Source organism: Phacochoerus africanus, chromosome 8, assembly GCF_016906955.1.
Source record: "Phacochoerus africanus isolate WHEZ1 chromosome 8, ROS_Pafr_v1, whole genome shotgun sequence".
Taxonomy (NCBI): domain Eukaryota; kingdom Metazoa; phylum Chordata; class Mammalia; order Artiodactyla; family Suidae; genus Phacochoerus; species Phacochoerus africanus.
This window is the reverse complement of record NC_062551.1, coordinates 91,915,969-91,921,480: the sequence shown is the minus strand read 5'-3', so window position 1 is coordinate 91,921,480 and position 5,512 is coordinate 91,915,969.

The following is a 5,512-nucleotide window of genomic DNA, read 5'->3' as shown; positions in this document are numbered from 1 at the left end:
GCTCAAAGAATGCTCACCCAGATCACTAGCCCTAATTTGCAAGTGAGGAAATCTAAGCTCACAGGGGTCAGGGGAATAGCCCAGAGTTACAGAGTGAGTCACTGGCCAGGCCTGGACACACACTTCCTGACCTCTCAGCCAGAACCCTGGCCACAGCCCTGCCTCGGGTCCCCGCAGCTCTGAACTATGCACCAATGCAAAGTCGACTCCCAGCCAACATAGTAGCTCGCCAATTGCGCTCGTGTAACCACGAGGGGGCGCCAGAGGCCCGTTTGTGGAGTAGCCGGACCCAGGCTCCTTCGAGGGAGGATCAAAGAGACCGATGCCCTTGGAGAGGGTAAAGACGGGGCGGGGGGCGGGGTACGGCTGGCCGCTGAAACTCAAGAGCAGTGGCGGCTGGGCTGGAGGGAGGAGCAGGAGGGAAAGGCATCTGGCCCTGCCTCCTTGCTTGGCCCTGCTGGGGAAAGGGCAGAGCTGGAGAAAGGGAGGGCTTTCCAGAGCACTGGCTCCTGCCCCCGCCTCCAGTCTGCTCAGTCTTGCTCAGGAACAGACCGGACATTCCTAAAGCTCCGGCAGGAAACCAGCAAATAGACCGGGAGACCAGCCTCTCTGCAGATTGGCTATTTCTTCCAAAGCACCCCCCCGTCGCTGCTGCTGAGCTGTGGACCTCAGGCTCCTGGAGCTGCACCCTTCTAGAACTTTCCTCCTGGCCCCTCCTTCCCAGCTTATGGGCTCAGACCCATTTCCTGAGCCCCAGAGCTGTCCAAGAAATTGTTATCCACCAGCAATTTCCCGGGTCCCCCTCAAGCTGACTCTTTTCCAGAGTTTTTTCTCTCAGTGACCCAAACTTTTATCCATCTGGTTATTTGAGCCGGAAAACTTAGAGTCATCCTTGACATCATTCTTTTTCATTCCCCGTCTTTGCACCTCCTCTACCTACCTCTCAGTTTCCACCGCTCACTGGACCAAGTGCATGCACATCATCTTTCACCAGAACTGGAGTTGGTGTCTGGACACCTGACTCTTGCTCCTTTCCTCCTTCCCTCTCAATCCCTTCTCCAGGTGGTAGCTCTGATAATCTTTTCCTTTTCTTTTTTCTTTTCTTGTCTCTTAGGGCTGCACCAGTGGCATATGGAGGTTCCCAGACCAGGGGTCGAATCTGAGCTGTAGCCACCGGCCTATGCCGGAGCCACAGCAATGCAGGATCTGAGCTGCGTCTGCCACCTACACCACAGCTCAGGGCAACGCCACATCCTTAACCCACTGAACAAGGCCTGGGATAGAACCCACATCCTCAGGGATGCTAGCTGGGTTCGTTAACCACTGAGCCACGACGGGAACTCCTGATACTCTTTTCAAATCACCAGTCTGACCGTGTCACCCACCTGCTAAAATCTCGCAATAGCTTCCCAGTGCTCTTGCAATAAAGACTAAACTCTCAGGAGATCCCTTACGGCTCAGTGGGTTCAGGATCTGGTATTGTCATTGCTGTGGCTTGGGCCACGGCGGTGGCGTGGGTTTGATCCCTGACCTGGGAATTTCTGCATTAGGTGAACGAGGCAAAACAACAACAACAAACTCTTAGCATGGCCCATTGGTCCTGAGTGGTCTGGTCCACACTTCTTTCCATCTCTGTTTCCTGAGCCTAAGTCCCTATCTTAATCTCCTGTCTGGATCTTAGCAATCACTGCTTAACAGGTCTCCCAGTTTACCTTCAAGTCCCTACTGGTTTCCTACCCAACAGCCAGAGTAGTCTAATAAAAACGCCAATCTGACCATGTCACCCTTCTCACCCTGTTTAATAGCCTTCAGTGACTTCCCATGCATGGACTTGGAATAAAACCCGAACTCCTGACACAGCCTTACAAGGCCTTGCATGGTCTGGCTCACCTTGTGCCAAACTCCACCTCCTCGACGGATTTTTTTCCTTCTTTTTATTGTTTTTAATTTTACTTTAGTCTTTTTAGGGCCATACCAACGGCATACGGAGGTTCCCAGGCTAGGGGATGAATCAGAGCTGCAGCCGCTGGGCTATGCCACAGCCACACCAGATCCTTAACCCACTGAGCGATGCCAGGGATTGAACCTGAGTCCTTATGGATACTAGTCAGATTCATTTCCGCTAAGCCACGTTGGGAACTCCTTTTCCTTTTTTTTAATAAGAATTGAAACATAGGAAGTTCCCTTGCTGTGGAGTGGGTTAAAGATTGCTGCAGCTGTGGCACAAGTCACAACTGTGGTGTGCACTGGACTTCTGGCCAGGAAACTTCCACATGCTGCAGGTGCGGCCAAAAAAAAAAAAAAGAAATTGAGACACAGTTGCTTTACAACCTTGTGTTAGTTTCTGGTATACAGCAAAGTGATTCTATATATTCTTTTTCAGATTCTTTTCCATTATAGTGTATTACAACATATTGAATATAGTTCCCTGTGCTATTCAGGACCTTGTTGTTTATTTCTTTCATATATAGTCATTTGTATCTGCTTATCCCAAACTCCTAATTTATCACTGCCCACCCCTTTCCCCTTTGGTAACCACAAGTTTGTTTTCTGTTTTATAAATAAGTTCATTTGTATCTTTTTTTTTTTGGTTTCTTTCTGTTTTGTAAATAAGTCCATTTGTATTTTTTTTTTTTTTGCTTTGTTTCTCAGGGCTGCAGCATATGAAAGTTTCCAGGCTAGGGGTGGAATCAGAGCTACAGCCACAGCCCTATACCACAACCACAGCAATGAAGAATCCAAGCCCTCGTCTGCCAGGGCTCGAACCCGCATCCTCATGGATCCTAATCAGGTTTGTTAACCACTGAGCCACGAAGGGAACTTCATTTTTTAAGATTCCATATGTAAGTGATATCATATATTTATCTTTCTCTGTCTGACTTCACTTAGTATGATAATCTCTATCAATGGATCTTTCTTAATTCAACAAATATTGAGCATCTATTGTACCAGACACTTGGGACTCAGTGATGAGTAGAAACAGACTTCTTCAGATCTGTTTACCATCCTCCCCCACCCCCTTTGGCTAGAAAATTCTTCCCTCTCATTTCTCCATTCCTGACTTTGCCCAGTCAACACCTACCATCCATCAGACCTCAGATTAAGCAACGCTTATTGAGTTATCCCAGGCTAGGGATTGAATTGGAGCTGTAGCTGCTGGCAGCTACATTGGATCCTAAACCCACTGAAGGAGGCCAGGGATTGAACCTGTGTCCTCATGGATGCTAGTCAGATTCGTTAACCACTGAGCCACGACGGGAACTCCAGTTCTGGGATATCTTATCGGACTCCAGCCAAGGTTCCCTTGTTAGATGCTCTTATTGCTCGGATATTCTGCCTTCATAGCACTTAACCACATTTCCATTTTCACATTTGTTTGTGTGGTTATTTGGTTAATACCCACCTTCCCTATTAGGAAGCGCCAACAGCTTCTAAGTCTGGTTTCGCTTACCATTGTATTGCCCTGGCGCTTAGCTGGTGCTCCACAAGGCATTGAATCAATAAATGGATAAAGCATTTCCCTGCAGCACTGTTCAGAGAGTACTGCCTTCAGGGAAATGGCACCTCTGCCTCAGTGGGAATATGAGCTGGGGCCTGGGAGGGATGTCAAGGGAGCTCTCAACTAAGGAGGGGGCTCCTCCTCGTCCTTCAGGTCAAATTGAAATGCTGCATCTTCAGAGAACACGTTCTCCGAGTAAGTCTACCTGTTATTGCCCATCCTTTCATCTAGTTCATTTCATTGCAGCTCACACAGAAATGCATTTACATATTTATCATCTCTGTCCTTAGATGAGTTAGAAGCTTTTGACCACGATAACAGAAAACCCAACTCCATTGGCTGAAGCAACAAGGAAGTTGTCCAGTGGTAGCACTGGTTCTAAGGTTGGTTAATTCAGTGATGTTCTCAAGGACCTAAGTTCTCCCATCTCACTGCTCTGTCTCCTTGAGGTTGGCTTTGTCCTCAGGCTAGCAGGAAGGATACAGCAATCCCAGGCATCACAGTTGGACTTCATACCATATGAGCAGGGTTTTCTCATGATGTGTCTTAACAATCGCTGTATAACAAATTATCACAAAACTTAGTAGTTGAAAATGGCTTTTCTTTTTTGGTTTTTAGGACCACACCTGGGGCATATCGAAGTTCCTGGGCTAGGGGTGGAATTGGAACTGTAGCTGCCAGCCTACACCACAGCCACAGCAACTCGGGATCCTCGATCATGGCAACGCTGGATCCTCAATCCACTGGGTGAGGCCAGGGATTGAACACACATCCCCATGGACACCAGCTGGGTTCGCAACTGCTGAACCATGAGAACTCCCTAAAATGACATTTTAACTGGAGTGGCTTAGCAGGTTGTTTCTGGCAGATTTCTCATGAGGTTATTGTCAAACTGTTGACTCAGGCTGAAGTCACCCAAAGGCTCAACTGCAGCCAGAAGACCCACTCCCCAGCTTCTTCACGTGGCTGTTGGCAGGAGGCTTCAGTCTCTCCATATGTGGGCCTCTCCGAAGGCTGTCCCTAATGTTGTGCTGTCTTCTTCCAGAGCAAGAGAGCAACCAAATCAGAAGCTTTCAGTGACCTTTTAGGAACTAATCTCAGCCATGCCATGCCCTGGTCCAGCATGGGAAGGGACTACACAGGGTGTGAGCACTACAAGGTGGACACTTGGGGTCATCTTAGAGGCTGGCTCCCACGTGATATTTTTCTTTCAGTAGTGAGGGAGCCTTTCAGAGAAACCACAGGAAGTTTTTCTTTGATTTTTTTTTTTTTAGAGCCACACCCACAGCATATGAAGGTTCCCAGGCTAGGGGCTGAACTGGAGTTGCAGCACTGGCCTACACCACAGCCACAGCAATGCCAGATCCAAGCCTCGTCTTTGACCTACGCCACAGCTCAGAGCAATGCTGGATCTTTAACCCACTGAGGGAGGCCAGGGATCGAAGCTGCGTCCTCATGGATACTAGTCAGATTCATTTCTGCTGAGCTACGATGGGAACCCCAGGAAGCCTTTCTTTGTATCTGCTGGCTGCAAGTGTATTATGTACCCACACCTAAACCAATCACTTGCAAGGGACATGGGACCATCATTTTAGGTTCATTATAATCATGATTCACCCCTGGACTTAGGATCCACCTCTGCTGAAGCAGAGGGTGGGGTCCAGGAGGAAGAAAGCCACCTGAACAGAATCAGGATTCTGCATGGGATGAGGAAGGGGCATCTCAGTGCTTATGATGCTCACCTGCTAGACTGTCAACTCCAGGAGAACAGAGACTGTGTCTTTTTCTTACTACTGGATCCCCAGCACAGAGCTCCCTGCCTGGTACAGAGCGGATGTAACTATTTCTGTTAAATGAACACATGAATGAATGAATGACAAAATGGAAAAGCACAGGCAGGACGTCTAGGGCTGGTACCAGCTATGGATGGTTATCCCTAGGTCCTGGCTCCTCAAGTTCTTCTGGGAACTCAAGAGGCCACTGTCCCCAACCAGCCCCAGGGATAGACAGGAC